The following is a 17,562-nucleotide window of genomic DNA, read 5'->3' as shown; positions in this document are numbered from 1 at the left end:
ACATCTCCAAAGTTACCTCCATAGCAAGCGGATATCCTTAGGATGTCGAAGGGGACAAGATCTAAGCGCCCCTCCACGGTCCTAACGGACTATTTTGGGAAGGGAGACCCGGCGCGCGCCAAAAGCCACGAGGGTCCCCCGCCAAGCGGAACAGAGTCAGATGAGGAAGGTGAAAACGATCGGGGGAATCAAATCATGAAGCGGCGGGACATGCAAGAGTTATGTGCAGACATAAAAAGATGCCTCCAAGCTGAAGTAGCCACCCTGAGAGCAGACATCAGCAGCATAGGTACCCGCACAGACTCACTGGAAAAGAAGCTCGACTCCACTATTAAGTCTCTACACAAAACTGACAGGCAACTGGCTCAGGTCAAAGATACTGTGCGAGACCTCATGGACAAACAAGAGGACTCTGAGAATCGTGAGCGCCGCAATAATGTTAGAATAAGAGGGGTTTCGGAGGAATAATCAGATCCTGAGGACTTTGTGGGAAGATGGCTGACACAGCTCATGCCTGACAAGGCAGCGCAAGAGATCCAGCTAGATCGCTGCCACAGAGCCCTAAGATCTCGGCCACAGCAAGGCGATCCCCCGAGAGACATAATTGCACGTTTCCATTACTTTAAAATTAAAGAATCTTTCTGCCAGATGACACGCAACAGCCCCACATTCGAAGGCCACAAAATCCAAGTCTTCCAAGACATCTCCCCCACCACCCTGCTGAAAAGGAAGCAATTTACCCCATCACAAAAATCCTCCGCGATGAAGGAGTTAAATATCGCTGGATCTATCCATTCGGCCTCCTGGTCTCCAGAAACGGGGCATCTAATACAATCCTGCGGGCAGAGGAAGGGGGAGACTTCCTCACAAAGTTGGGCCTGCAGGATAAAATCCCTGAGGAAATGGCGGGCGGCAGATCGGCTCCAGACCCATCATGGCGCGAGGCAGGTAAATCTGACAAAAACAGACAAACCCGCAGCCCCCGTTGAAAAGACACTAACAGAGACATACTGCTCGCTCACAGTGACATGGAACAGCACACAAGAAGCTGCGAGCTGCAACAGAGGAAGGGGGCGGGTTAGAGCAATGGAGATAGAAGCAGAAGGGTAGAGGTAGCCGGTCCAAAAGAGGGAAGGGTAGCAGAGCAGAGGTATGTGGGGGGAAAGATAGGCTTTGGGGGAGAGAGGGAATATGATGACAGGTAGTGTGGAGCAGGGGAAAGACGGAGTGGGGACGGGGGGATAAGAAAGTAGAGGGGAAGAAGCGAAAGTCAGAAGAAGGAGCAGGAGGGGGGGATGAGGATAGAAAGGGAAGGTGGGGAATAAGGAGGGGAGGAAGGAGAAGGGGGTGGAGGGAGGAGGGAAAGGGGGAGAGAAGACAGAAAGATCCTCAGGAAGGGAGGGGTATGAGAAAGAAAAGATAAACACTAGCGGTCAGCAGCACTAGCAGCAAGCTATAAAGGGGCCGAGGCACTCTGCGGGGCCAAGGGGGATACGGGGGGACCCAAGGGAATTTCGCAAGGAGAGAGAATATTTAGCTCATCCTAGTGGCGCAATGATTAGGGTATAAAGGGGAGGCAAGGTTGCGATTAAGCACTATTAGTACACAAGTTAAGTTTGTGCTTTAGAGGTTTACAAGTTAAATATCAGGATTCATTATGTCTACCAATACATTATGGAATAATAAAGATAATGGACTGTCGGCTGGGACGGCGGTCCCACAGTCACCATGTGTCTACACTCTCGGGCTAGGGCAGCTGCCCTAGATCCCGAGGAAGACCTGGGGAAGGGGTGGAACAGGGCGGCCCTGAGGAGGAGACAGGAGGCAGAGGGCGCGACCCAGAGGTCCACCAACCCACAGGTACGGGAGAGGAGGTGGTTCTATGCCACTGACACCTCTCCCATCCAGTTCTATGTGTTTTGTGTGTTTTCTTTCCCCACTGTGTCCCATGTCCCCTCTGTTTCTGCCCCACCCCACACCGTCTCCTACACAGGTGGTCCCCCGCTGAAGTTGCACAACAAGCTGAGTACTGCAGAGGAACAGAAGCTGCCCAGTATAGGTCTGAGGCACCAGACTGCAGCATTTTCGACGCAAGGTCAGTCCACAGCATCACCATGCCTTTAACCTTTATATCGCACAACACTAAAGGGTTAAACTCCCCCGCAAACGTAAGATAGCACTCGCCGACTACAAAAGAAAGAGGGCAGACTTCATATTACTCCAAGAAACACACTTTTGCACCACTAGCGCCCCCAAATACTTCGACAAACATTATAAACAGGTATACCTATCCTCTGCCACAGAGAAAAAGCGAGGGGTGGCAATCTTGATCCACAACAGAGTAGGGCTAGTGGTGGATAAGGTGAAAAAAGACCAGGACGGTAGGTTCTTGCTGATCACAGGATCTATAAACGCACAGCCAATAACAGTGGCCACAATATACGCCCCGAGTGTACAGGAGGCAGATTTCTTCACAAAGACGTTTGACGTTATAATTTTTTTTAGCAAAGGCGCGATAATCTTAGGCGGAGATTTCAATATGGCTTTGAATGCAGCCCTTGATAGATCAGGTCCCCATAGACAAAGGGCTACAACACGACCCTCAGCCCTAGAACAAGGATTAAAAGATTTACAACTATTAGACGTTTGGAGGGAGACACATCCACTAGACAGAAACTACACCTTCTACTCCCACCCCCATGACTCATTTAGCAGAATCGACTACTTCTTTGTCTCTAGTAGACTGGTCCCTGCGATCGCCCATACTGGGACCCATGATATTTCATGGTCAGATCATGCACCCATTGAGCTAAGGTGCGCACAGATAGGGCTGGAAAGACCAAGAGCAAACTGGAAGCTAAACGAATCCCTACTATAGATCCCGACCTGGAAGATAAGGTCAAAGAGGCGATCAAGCACTTCTTCAAAGAGAATAAAAGTAGCGTTCGCTCTCACATAACCCTCTGGGAGGCACATAAAGCAACACTGAGGGGGGTTTTGATTAGCATTGCGGCCCATAGGAAAAAGGAAAGCAGCGCAAGTATTACTAAAGAACAGGCAGAGTTAAAGCAGCTTTGGGAGCAACACATGCGCTCCCCGAATGTGGCAACTCTTCAGAAAATTAAAGACACCCAGATTAAGCTGAACCTACTCCTCGCCTCCCAGGCCGGGAAATCGTTAAGTTGGTCAAAGAGAAGATTCTTTGAGAAAGCAAACAAACCAGATACCTTGCTGGCCAACATGATTAACTCTAAAACAAATAATTACAACATACAATCCCTACGCCGGGAATCGGGTGGGGTCACGGCCAATCCCAAACATATAGTAGGGGAATTTAGAACCTTCTACGCGAAATTATATGATGGGGACAAAGTTTCCCGTTCTACTAGTACGACGGAGGCCCTCCAGAGCTTCCTGCGGAACTCAAACATACCCGGTCTGAGCGAGTCGGATAGAGAGGTAATAGGCAGTGATTTCACAATGGAGGAATTATCAGAGGTTATTAAAAACCTGAAACCCTCTAAAGCCCCGGGTCCCGACGGATATTCAAACCTTTACTATAAGAAATTCAGGAAACAATTGGCCCCATATCTCCTCCGCATGTTTAACCAAGTACTGAACGGTTCCCCCTTTCCCAGCCAGATGCTTCAGGCGTCCATTTCAGTAATACACAAGAAAGGGAAAGACCCACAGGACTGTAAAAGTTACAGACGAATATCCCTGATTAATTCGGACATCAAAATCTACGCTAAATTACTGGCCAATAGATTAAGTCTTATCCTACCCAGACTGGTGCACCCAGATCAACTCGGGTTTATCCAGGGTCGACAAGCATCAGATAATACCCGACGAATCATTGATCTGCTAGAAATAGCCAATTCCAAATCTATACCAATTATGGCGCTCAGTCTGGATGCAGAAAAAGCGTTCGATAGGATAGACTGGCCGTATCTGGAGGCCACTCTTGGAGCGTTTGGCATGGGAGGCAAATTGATAAAAGCTATATTCGCTCTCTACGCAGCCCCGTCGGCTAAGGTTACCCACCAGGGATTCGCTTCAGACCCCTTCCAAATTAAGAGCGGAACGAGACAGGGATGCCCGCTCTCCCCCCTCCTCTTTGCACTGTGTATGGAACCACTAGCGGCCCAGATACGAGATAGCAAAGACATCACGGGTATTGATATCGGAAACCAGTCGCATAAGGTGGCACTATATGCGGATGATGTATTCCTGACAATATCTAAGCCCCTTACCTCTCTACCAAACCTGTTCGATCTGCTTGGGTGTTTCAATAGGGTCTCCGGGTTCAAAATAAATCAGAGCAAATCCGAGGCCATAAACATAAATCTCCCCAGACACATGGAAAAGTTAATTGCCATAAATTTCAACTTCCACTGGCAACAACACCAAATTAAATACCTAGGGGTTAACATCACCACGACATATAGCACAATCTATCAAGCAAATTATCCAGATTGATGCAGACTTTGAGAGAGGACATTAAGAGGTGGGCCAAATACAAAATCTCTTGGATAGGTAAGATCCACTGTGTTAAAATGAACTTGCTACCTCGCCTTCTGTATCTCTATCAAACCCTCCCGGTGCCTATAGGATTGAAGGACACTCTCTCACTCCAATCCGAGATAGATAAATTTATCTGGGGAGGAAAGAAGGCGAGGGTGGGCAAACAAATCATGCGCAAACAAACAGGAGCAGGTGGCCTAGCGGTACCTTGTTTGTTGTCCTACTATAAGGCGGCTCAATTATGTCAAATTGTGCAGTGGCACTCCAGCCCAGATTCCAAAAGATGGGTCGCGTTAGAACGAGAGGCATGCTCCCCATTAGAATTGGAGCACCTGATCTGGTACCCCAAAAAGGTGCGAAGAGGCACCAAACTGCCGCTATCCTCAATGACCAACTCGCTCTCGGTATGGGAGGGCAACAGGCTCAAATGTACATTGACCAGTAGGGCGTCGGGTATGACACCACTATGGGACAACCCACTCTTTGCTCCGGGCCAGTCCAGCACAGAATTCACTATCTGTAAACAAAAAAACATTAAGAGATTGGTAGATCTGGAGGGGAGACGAGGTATACAAATATTCGATATACTTAAATCTGACCACAATATCCCTAATGCCGAGCTCTTTAGATACCTCCAGATCAGGGCGTTCTACCAAAAGGTTCAGCCACAGACCCCCATGACAAATTTCGAAAAGCTCTGTCGATCAGGGACATCCACGGCGGGACTCACATCGCGGATGTACAAAGAGGTGACCGGTTCTAGCACGACTGTGACGAACAAGACAAGGTATATGACTAACTGGGAGACAGACCTACAGTAGGAGAGGAGCTAGAGGTAGAGGAATGGGCAAAAATAGTGACGGCAACATCCAAAAGTTCCATGTGCACGACCTTAAGGGAGAACGCATATAAGGTAATGATGCGATGGTACCACACTCCCACAAAATTAGCTAAATTCCTGCCCAGTTACTCCCCATTGTGCCCGAGACAATGTGGACAGCAGGCAGATTTGTTGCACATGCTGTGGTCTTGCCCCAAAATCGTCCCAGTCTGGGATTCAATTAAAGACTGGTTGAATAAGATTACAGGTAAACACGTCCCATTAGACCCATGGCTGTTCCTCCTGAACAGACCAGCTGACAGGTTCACCAAAGGAGAAAACAAACTGATAGCTCACTTTGCTATGGCGGTTAGAGGGGAAATCGCAGCACGATTGAAACAGAGGTTGAACCACGACCGAGCTAAAGGGTATGCAATGATTCCCCAGACGCAGAGAACCGGCGAGGGTGCGACAGAGGAGGAACCACACGAGGAGAAACCCACCCCCCATCCCCCCCTCTATTTTTCTTTCCCCCCCTGTCCCGGGGCTTTTCTGTTCGTCTGTTCGTCTACCCGGTCTGTCTGTAAATGTCAGCCCTTACACATACGGGAGTTACATATGACGCAGGCCGATCTTGTATTACGCTGTTATCATATTCACTGTATGTACATGTCACTTGAACAAAATAAAAATTTAAGTTGAAGAAAAAAAATAAAATAATAATATGGAGTCCTGAAAAAAAACATTGTTCGTTTAAGACCGGGCCTTGCCTGAAGTCTTAATTCCTCGGTGGTTAAATGTTCTAGGATTATTGTGCCTAGATACACTAACTGTTGGTCAAAAACACGAAGATATAATGTAACAGGACACAGTGTGTAACACAGCCCCTCCCTACATTACAGTTACACTGATCAGTGTGATATAAAGTAACAGGACACAGCGTGTAACACAGCCCCTCCCTACATTACTGTTACACTGATCTGAATGATATAAAGTAACAGGACACAGTGTGTGTAACACAGCCCCTCCCTACATTACTGTTACACTGATCTGTGTGATATAAAGTAACAGGACACAGTGTGTGTAACACAGCCCCTCCCTACATTACTGTTACACTGATCTGTGTGATATAAAGTAACAGGACACAGTGTGTAACACAGCCCCTCCCTACATTACTGTTACACTGATCTGTGTGATATAAAGTAACAGGACACAGCGTGTAGCACAGCCCCTCCCTACATTACTGTTACACTCATCTGTGTGATATAAAGTAACAGGACACAGCGTGTAACACAGCCCCTCCCTACATTACTGTTACACTGATCAGTGTGATATAAAGTAACAGGACACAGCGTGTAACACAGCCCCTCCCTACATTACTGTTACACTGATCTGTGTGATATAAAGTAACAGGACCCAGTGTGTAACACAGCCCATCCCTACATTACTGTTACACTGATCTGAGTGATATAAAGTAACAGGACACAGTGTGTGTAACACAGCCCCTCCCTACATTACTGTTACACTGATCTGTATGATATAAAGTAACAGGACACAGTGTGTGTAACACAGCCCCTCCCTACATTACTGTTACACTGATCTATGTGATATAAAGTAACAGGACACAGTGTGTGTAACACAGCCCCTCCCTACATTACTGTTACACTGATCAGTGTGATATAAAGTAACAGGACACAGCGTGTAACACAGCCCCTCCCTACATTACTGTTACACTGATCTGAGTGATATAAAGTAACAGGACACAGTGTGTGTAACACAGCCCCTCCCTACATTACTGTTACACTGATCTGTGTGATATAAAGTAACAGGACACAGTGTGTGTAACACAGCCCCTCCCTACATTACTGTTACACTGATCTGTGTGATATAAAGTAACAGGACACAGTGCGTGTAACACAGCCCCTCCCTACATTACTGTTACACTGATCAGTGTGATATAAAGCAACAGGACACAGTGTGTGTAACACAGCCCCTCCCTACATTACTGTTACACTGATCTGTGTGATATAAAGTAACAGGACACAGTGTGTGTAACACAGCCCCTCCCTACATTACTGTTACACTGATCTGTGTGATATAAAGTAACAGGACACAGCGTGTAACACAGCCCCTCCCTACATTACTGTTACACTGATCAGTTTGATATAAAGTAACAGGACACAGTGTGTGTGTAACACAGCCCCTCCCTACATTACTGTTACACTGATCAGTGTGATATAAAGTAACAGGACACAGTGTGTGTGTAACACAGCCCCTCCCTACATTACTGTTACACTGATCTGTGTGATATAATGTAACAGGACACAGCGTGTAACACAGCCCCTCCCTACATTACTGTTACACTGATCAGTGTGATATAAAGTAACAGGACACAGTGTGTAACACAGCCCCTCCCTACATTATTGTTACACTGATCAGTGTGATATAAAGTAACAGGACACAGTGTGTGTAACACAGCCCCTCCCTACATTACTGTTACACTGATCTGAGTGATATAAAGTAACAGGACACAGTGTGTGTAACACAGCCCCTCCCTACATTACTGTTACACTGATCTGTGTGATATAAAGTAACAGGACACAGTGTGTGTAACACAGCCCCTCCCTACATTACTGTTACACTGATCAGTGTGATATAAAGTAACAGGACACAGTGTGTAACACAGCCCCTCCCTACATTACTGTTACACTGATCTGTGTGATATAAAGTAACAGGACACAGTGTGTGTAACACAGCCCCTCCCTACATTACTGTTACACTGATCTGTGTGATATAAAGTAACAGGACACAGTGTGTGTAACACAGCCCCTCCCTACATTACTGTTACACTGATCAGTGTGATATAAAGTAACAGGACACAGTGTGTGTGTAACACAGCCCCTCCCTACATTACTGTTACACTGATCAGTGTGATATAAAGTAACAGGACACAGTGTGTGTGTAACACAGCCCCTCCCCACATTACTGTTACACTGATCTGTGTGATATAAAGTAACAGGACACAGCGTGTAACACAGCCCCTCCCTACATTACTGTTACACTGATCATTGTGATATAAAGTAACAGGACACAGTGTGTGTAACACAGCCCCTCCCTACATTACTGTTACACTGATCAGTGTGATATAAAGTAACAGGACACAGTGTGTGTAACACAGCCCCTCCCTACATTACTGTTACACTGATCTGTGTGATATAAAGTAACATGACACAGTGTGTAACACAGCCCCTCCCTACATTACTGTTACACTGATCAGTGTGATATAAAGTAACAGGACACAGCGTGTAACACAGCCCCTCCCTACATTACTGTTACACTGACCAGTGTGATATAAAGTAACAGGACACAGCGTGTAACACAGCCCCTCCCTACATTACTGTTACACTGATCAGTGTGATATAAAGTAACAGGACACAGCGTGTAACACAGCCCCTCCCTACATTACTGTTACACTGACCAGTGTGATATAAAGTAACAGGACACAGCGTGTAACACAGCCCCTCCCTACATTACTGTTACACTGATCAGTGTGATATAAAGTAACAGGACACAGTGTGTGTAACACAGCCCCTCCCTACATTACTGTTACACTGATCTGTATGATATAAAGTAACAGGACACAGCGTGTAACACAGCCCCTCCCTACATTACTGTTACACTGACCAGTGTGATATAAAGTAACAGGACACAGCGTGTAACACAGCCCCTCCCTACATTACTGTTACACTGATCAGTGTGATATAAAGTAACAGGACACAGTGTGTGTAACACAGCCCCTCCCTACATTACTGTTACACTGATCTGTATGATATAAAGTAACAGGACACAGCGTGTAACACAGCCCCTCCCTACATTACTGTTACACTGATCTGTATGATATAAAGTAACAGGACACAGCGTGTAGCACAGCCCCTCCCTACATTACTGTTACACTGAACAGTGTGATATAAAGTAACAGGACACAGTGTGTGTGTAACACAGCCCCTCCCTACATTACTGTTACACTGATCAGTGTGATATAAAGTAACAGGACACAGTGTGTGTGTAACACAGCCCATCCCTACATTACTGTTACACTGATCAGTGTGATATAAAGTAACAGGACACAGTGTGTAACACAGCCCCTCCCTACATTACTGTTACACTGATCTGTGTGATATAAAGTAACAGGACACAGTGTGTAACACAGCCCCTCCCTACATTACTGTTACACTGATCTGTGTGATATAATGTAACAGGACACAGCGTGTAACACAGCCCCTCCCTACATTACTGTTACACTGATCTGTGTGATATAAAGTAACAGGACACAGTGTGTGTAACACAGCCCCTCCCTACATTACTGTTACACTGATCTGAGTGATATAAAGTAACAGGACACAGCGTGTAACACAGCCCCTCCCTACATTACTGTTACACTGATCTGTGTGATATAAAGTAACAGGACACAGTGTGTGTAACACAGCCCCTCCCTACATTACTGTTACACTGATCTGTGTGATATAAAGTAACAGGACACAGCGTGTAACACAGCCCCTCCCTACATTACTGTTACACTGATCTGTGTGATATAATGTAACAGGACACAGCGTGTAACACAGCCCCTCCCTACATTACTGTTACACTGATCTGTGTGATATAAAGTAACAGGACACAGCGTGTAACACAGCCCCTCCCTACATTACTGTTACACTGATCATTGTGATATAAAGTAACAGGACACAGTGTGTGTAACACAGCCCCTCCCTACATTACTGTTACACTGATCTGTGTGATATAAAGTAACAGGACACAGTGTGTGTAACACAGCCCCTCCCTACATTACTGTTACACTGATCTGTGTGATATAAAGTAACAGGACACAGCGTGTAACACAGCCCCTCCCTACATTACTGTTACACTGATCTGTGTGATATAATGTAACAGGACACAGCGTGTAACACAGCCCCTCCCTACATTACTGTTACACTGATCTGTGTGATATAAAGTAACAGGACACAGCGTGTAACACAGCCCCTCCCTACATTACTGTTACACTGATCATTGTGATATAAAGTAACAGGACACAGTGTGTGTAACACAGCCCCTCCCTACATTACTGTTACACTGATCAGTGTGATATAAAGTAACAGGACACAGTGTGTGTAACACAGCCCCTCCCTACATTACTGTTACACTGATCTGTGTGATATAAAGTAACATGACACAGTGTGTAACACAGCCCCTCCCTACATTACTGTTACACTGATCTGTGTGATATAAAGTAACAGGACACAGTGTGTGTGTGTAACACAGCCCCTCCCTACATTACTGTTACACTGATCTGTGTGATATAAAGTAACAGGACACAGTGTGTAACACAGCCCCTCCCTACATTACTGTTACACTGATCAGTGTGATATAAAGTAACAGGACACAGCGTGTAACACAGCCCCTCCCTACATTACTGTTACACTGATCTGTGTGATATAAAGTAACAGGACACAGTGTGTGTAACACAGCCCCTCCCTACATTACTGTTACACTGATCTGTGTGATATAAAGTAACAGGACACAGCGTGTAACACAGCCCCTCCCTACATTACTGTTACACTGATCTGTGTGATATAAAGTAACAGGACACAGTGTGTGTGTGTAACACAGCCCCTCCCTACATTACTGTTACACTGATCTGTGTGATATAATGTAACAGGACACAGCGTGTAACACAGCCCCTCCCTACATTACTGTTACACTGATCTGTGTGATATAATGTAACAGGACACAGCGTGTAACACAGCCCCTCCCTACATTACTGTTACACTGATCAGTGTGATATAAAGTAACAGGACACAGCGTGTAACACAACCCCTCCCTACATTACTGTTACACTGATCAGTGTGATATAAAGTAACAGGACACAGTGTGTGTAACACAGCCCCTCCCTACATTACTGTAACACTGATCTGTGTGATATAAAGTAACAGGACACAGTGTGTGTAACACAGCCCCTCCCTACATTACTGTTACACTGATCTGTGTGATATAAAGTAACAGGACACAGTGTGTGTAACACAGCCCCTCCCTACATTACTGTTACACTGATCATTGTGATATAAAGTAACAGGACACAGTGTGTGTAACACAGCCCCTCCCTACATTACTGTTACACTGATCAGTGTGATATAAAGTAACAGGACACAGTGTGTGTAACACAGCCCCTCCCTACATTACTGTTACACTGATCAGTGTGATATAAAGTAACAGGACACAGTGTGTGTAACACGGCCCCTCCCTACATTACTGTTACACTGATCATTGTGATATAAAGTAACAGGACACAGTGTGTGTAACACGGCCCCTCCCTACATTACTGTTACACTGATCTGTGTGATATAAAGTAACAGGACACAGTGTGTAACACAGCCCCTCCCTACATTACTGTTACACTGATCTGTGTGATATAATGTAACAGGACACAGCGTGTAACACAGCCCCTCCCTACATTACTGTTACACTGATCTGTGTGATATAAAGTAACAGGACACAGTGTGTGTAACACAGCCCCTCCCTACATTACTGTTACACTGATCTGAGTGATATAAAGTAACAGGACACAGCGTGTAACACAGCCCCTCCCTACATTACTGTTACACTGATCTGTGTGATATAAAGTAACAGGACACAGTGTGTGTAACACAGCCCCTCCCTACATTACTGTTACACTGATCTGTGTGATATAAAGTAACAGGACACAGCGTGTAACACAGCCCCTCCCTACATTACTGTTACACTGATCTGTGTGATATAATGTAACAGGACACAGCGTGTAACACAGCCCCTCCCTACATTACTGTTACACTGATCTGTGTGATATAAAGTAACAGGACACAGCGTGTAACACAGCCCCTCCCTACATTACTGTTACACTGATCATTGTGATATAAAGTAACAGGACACAGTGTGTGTAACACAGCCCCTCCCTACATTACTGTTACACTGATCTGTGTGATATAAAGTAACAGGACACAGTGTGTGTAACACAGCCCCTCCCTACATTACTGTTACACTGATCTGTGTGATATAAAGTAACAGGACACAGCGTGTAACACAGCCCCTCCCTACATTACTGTTACACTGATCTGTGTGATATAATGTAACAGGACACAGCGTGTAACACAGCCCCTCCCTACATTACTGTTACACTGATCTGTGTGATATAAAGTAACAGGACACAGCGTGTAACACAGCCCCTCCCTACATTACTGTTACACTGATCATTGTGATATAAAGTAACAGGACACAGTGTGTGTAACACAGCCCCTCCCTACATTACTGTTACACTGATCAGTGTGATATAAAGTAACAGGACACAGTGTGTGTAACACAGCCCCTCCCTACATTACTGTTACACTGATCTGTGTGATATAAAGTAACATGACACAGTGTGTAACACAGCCCCTCCCTACATTACTGTTACACTGATCTGTGTGATATAAAGTAACAGGACACAGTGTGTGTGTGTAACACAGCCCCTCCCTACATTACTGTTACACTGATCTGTGTGATATAAAGTAACAGGACACAGTGTGTAACACAGCCCCTCCCTACATTACTGTTACACTGATCAGTGTGATATAAAGTAACAGGACACAGCGTGTAACACAGCCCCTCCCTACATTACTGTTACACTGATCTGTGTGATATAAAGTAACAGGACACAGTGTGTGTAACACAGCCCCTCCCTACATTACTGTTACACTGATCTGTGTGATATAAAGTAACAGGACACAGCGTGTAACACAGCCCCTCCCTACATTACTGTTACACTGATCTGTGTGATATAAAGTAACAGGACACAGTGTGTGTGTGTAACACAGCCCCTCCCTACATTACTGTTACACTGATCTGTGTGATATAATGTAACAGGACACAGCGTGTAACACAGCCCCTCCCTACATTACTGTTACACTGATCTGTGTGATATAATGTAACAGGACACAGCGTGTAACACAGCCCCTCCCTACATTACTGTTACACTGATCAGTGTGATATAAAGTAACAGGACACAGCGTGTAACACAACCCCTCCCTACATTACTGTTACACTGATCAGTGTGATATAAAGTAACAGGACACAGTGTGTGTAACACAGCCCCTCCCTACATTACTGTAACACTGATCTGTGTGATATAAAGTAACAGGACACAGTGTGTGTAACACAGCCCCTCCCTACATTACTGTTACACTGATCTGTGTGATATAAAGTAACAGGACACAGTGTGTGTAACACAGCCCCTCCCTACATTACTGTTACACTGATCATTGTGATATAAAGTAACAGGACACAGTGTGTGTAACACAGCCCCTCCCTACATTACTGTTACACTGATCAGTGTGATATAAAGTAACAGGACACAGTGTGTGTAACACAGCCCCTCCCTACATTACTGTTACACTGATCAGTGTGATATAAAGTAACAGGACACAGTGTGTGTAACACGGCCCCTCCCTACATTACTGTTACACTGATCATTGTGATATAAAGTAACAGGACACAGTGTGTGTAACACAGCCCCTCCCTACATTACTGTTACACTGATCAGTGTGATATAAAGTAACAGGACACAGTGTGTGTAACACAGCCCCTCCCTACATTACTGTTACACTGATCTGTGTGATATAAAGTAACAGGACACAGCGTGTAACACAACCCCTCCCTACATTACTGTTACACTGATCAGTGTGATATAAAGTAACAGGACACAGTGTGTGTAACACAGCCCCTCCCTACATTACTGTTACACTGATCTGAATGATATAAAGTAACAGGACACAGCGTGTAACACAGCCCCTCCCTACATTACTGTTACACTGATCAGTGTGATATAAAGTAACAGGACACAGCGTGTAACACAGCCCTTCCCTACATTACTGTTACACTGATCAGTGTGATATAAAGTAACAGGACACAGTGCGTGTAACACAGCCCCTCCCTACATTACTGTTACACTGATCTGTATGATATAAAGTAACAGGACACAACGTGTAACACAGCCCCTCCCTACATTACTGTTACACTGATCTGTATGATATAAAGTAACAGGGCACAGCGTGTAACACAGCCCCTCCCTACATTACTGTTACACTGATCTGAGTGATATAAAGTAACAGGACACAGCGTGTAACACAGCCCCTCCCTACATTACTGTTACACTGATCTGTATGATATAAAGTAACAGGACACAGCGTGTAACACAGCCCCTCCCTACATTACTGTTACACTGATCAGTGTGATATAAAGTAACAGGACACAGCGTGTAACACAGCCCCTCCCTACATTACTGTTACACTGATCTGTATGATATAAAGTAACAGGACACAGCGTGTAACACAGCCCCTCCCTACATTACTGTTACACTGATCTGTGTGATATAAAGTAACAGGACACAGTGTGTGTAACACAGCCCCTCCCTACATTACTGTTACACTGATCAGTGTGATATAAAGTAACAGGACACAGAGTGTGTAACACAGCCCCTCCCTACATTACTGTTACACTGATCTGTGTGATATAAAGTAACAATGACTCAGTGTGTAACACAGCCCCTCCCTACATTACTGTTACACTGATCAGTGTGATATAAAGTAGCAGGACACAGTGTGTAACACAGCCCCTCCCTACATTACTGTTACACTGATCTGTGTGATATAATGTAACAGGACACAGCGTGTAACACAGCCCCTCCCTACATTACTGTTACACTGATCTGTGTGATATAAAGTAACAGGACACAGCGTGTAACACAGCCCCTCCCTACATTACTGTTACACTGATCTGTGTGATATAAAGTAACAGGACACAGCGTGTAACACAGCCCCTCCCTACATTACTGTTACACTGATCAGTGTGATATAAAGTAACAGGACACAGTGTGTGTAACACAGCCCCTCCCTACATTACTGTTACACTGATCTGTATGATATAAAGTAACAGGACACAGCGTGTAACACAGCCCCTCCCTACATTACTGTTACACTGATCTGTATGATATAAAGTAACAGGACACAGTGTGTGTAACACAGCCCCTCCCTACATTACTGTTACACTGATCTGTGTGATATAAAGTAACAGGACACAGCGTGTAACACAGCCCCTCCCTACATTACTGTTACACTGATCTGTGTGATATAAAGTAACAGGACACAGCGTGTAACACAGCCCCTCCCTACATTACTGTTACACTGATCTGAATGATATAAAGTAACAGGACACAGTGTGTGTAACACAGCCCCTCCCTACATTACTGTAACACTGATCAGTGTGATATAAAGTAACAGGACACAGTGTGTGTGTGTAACACAGCCCCTCCCTACATTACTGTTACACTGATCAGTGTGATATAAAGTAACAGGACACAGCGTGTAACACAGCCCCTCCCTACATTACTGTTACACTGATCTGTGTGATATAAAGTAACAGGACACAGCGTGTAACACAGCCCCTCCCTACATTACTGTTACACTGATCATTGTGATATAAAGTAACAGGACACAGTGTGTGTAACACAGCCCCTCCCTACATTACTGTTACACTGATCAGTGTGATATAAAGTAACAGGACACAGTGTGTGTAACACAGCCCCTCCCTACATTACTGTTACACTGATCTGTGTGATATAAAGTAACATGACACAGTGTGTAACACAGCCCCTCCCTACATTACTGTTACACTGATCTGTGTGATATAAAGTAACAGGACACAGCGTGTAACACAGCCCCTCCCTACATTACTGTTACACTGATCATTGTGATATAAAGTAACAGGACACAGTGTGTGTAACACAGCCCCTCCCTACATTACTGTTACACTGATCAGTGTGATATAAAGTAACAGGACACAGTGTGTGTAACACAGCCCCTCCCTACATTACTGTTACACTGATCTGTGTGATATAAAGTAACAGGACACAGCGTGTAACACAGCCCCTCCCTACGTTACTGTTACACTGATCTGTGTGATATAAAGTAACAGGACACAGTGTGTAACACAGCCCCTCCCTACGTTACTGTTACACTGATCTGTGTGATATAAAGTAACAGGACACAGCGTATAACACAGCCCCTCCCTACATTACTGTTACACTGATCTGTGTGATATAAAGTAACAGGACACAGTGTGTGTGTAACACAGCCCCTCCCTACATTACTGTTACACTGATCTGTGTGATATAATGTAACAGGACACAGCGTGTAACACAACCCCTCCCTACATTACTGTTACACTGATCAGTGTGATATAAAGTAACAGGACACAGTGTGTGTAACACAGCCCCTCCCTACATTACTGTTACACTGATCTGTGTGATATAAAGTAACAGGACACAGTGTGTGTAACACAGCCACTCCCTACATTACTGTTACACTGATCTGTGTGATATAATGTAACAGGACACAGCGTGTAACACAGCCCCTCCCTACATTACTGTTACACTGATCAGTGTGATATAAAGTAACAGGACACAGCGTGTAACACAACCCCTCCCTACATTACTGTTACACTGATCTGTGTGATATAAAGTAACAGGACACAGTGTGTGTAACACAGCCCCTCCCTACATTACTGTTACACTGATCATTGTGATATAAAGTAACAGGACACAGTGTGTGTAACACAGCCCCTCCCTACATTACTGTTACACTGATCAGTGTGATATAAAGTAACAGGACACAGTGTGTGTAACACAGCCCCTCCCTACATTACTGTTACACTGATCAGTGTGATATAAAGTAACAGGACACAGCGTGTAACACAGCCCCTCCCTACATTACTGTTACACTGATCAGTGTGATATAAAGTAACAGGACACAACGTGTAACAGCCCCTCCCTACATTACTGTTACACTGATCTGTATGATATAAAGTAACAGGACACAGTGTGTAACACAGCCCCTCCCTACATTACTGTTACACTGATCAGTGTGATATAAAGTAACAGGACACAGTGTGTGTAACACAGCCCCTCCCTACATTACTGTTACACTGATCAGTGTGATATAAAGTAACAGGACACAGAGTGTGTAACACAGCCCCTCCCTACATTACTGTTACACTGATCTGTGTGATATAAAGTAACAGGACACAGTGTGTGTAACACAGCCCCTCCCTACATTACTGTTACACTGATCTGTGTGATATAATGTAACAGGACACAGCGT

This window comes from Ascaphus truei, chromosome 11 (assembly GCF_040206685.1).
Source record: "Ascaphus truei isolate aAscTru1 chromosome 11, aAscTru1.hap1, whole genome shotgun sequence".
Lineage (NCBI taxonomy): Eukaryota > Metazoa > Chordata > Amphibia > Anura > Ascaphidae > Ascaphus > Ascaphus truei.
This window is presented reverse-complemented; position numbering follows the sequence as displayed.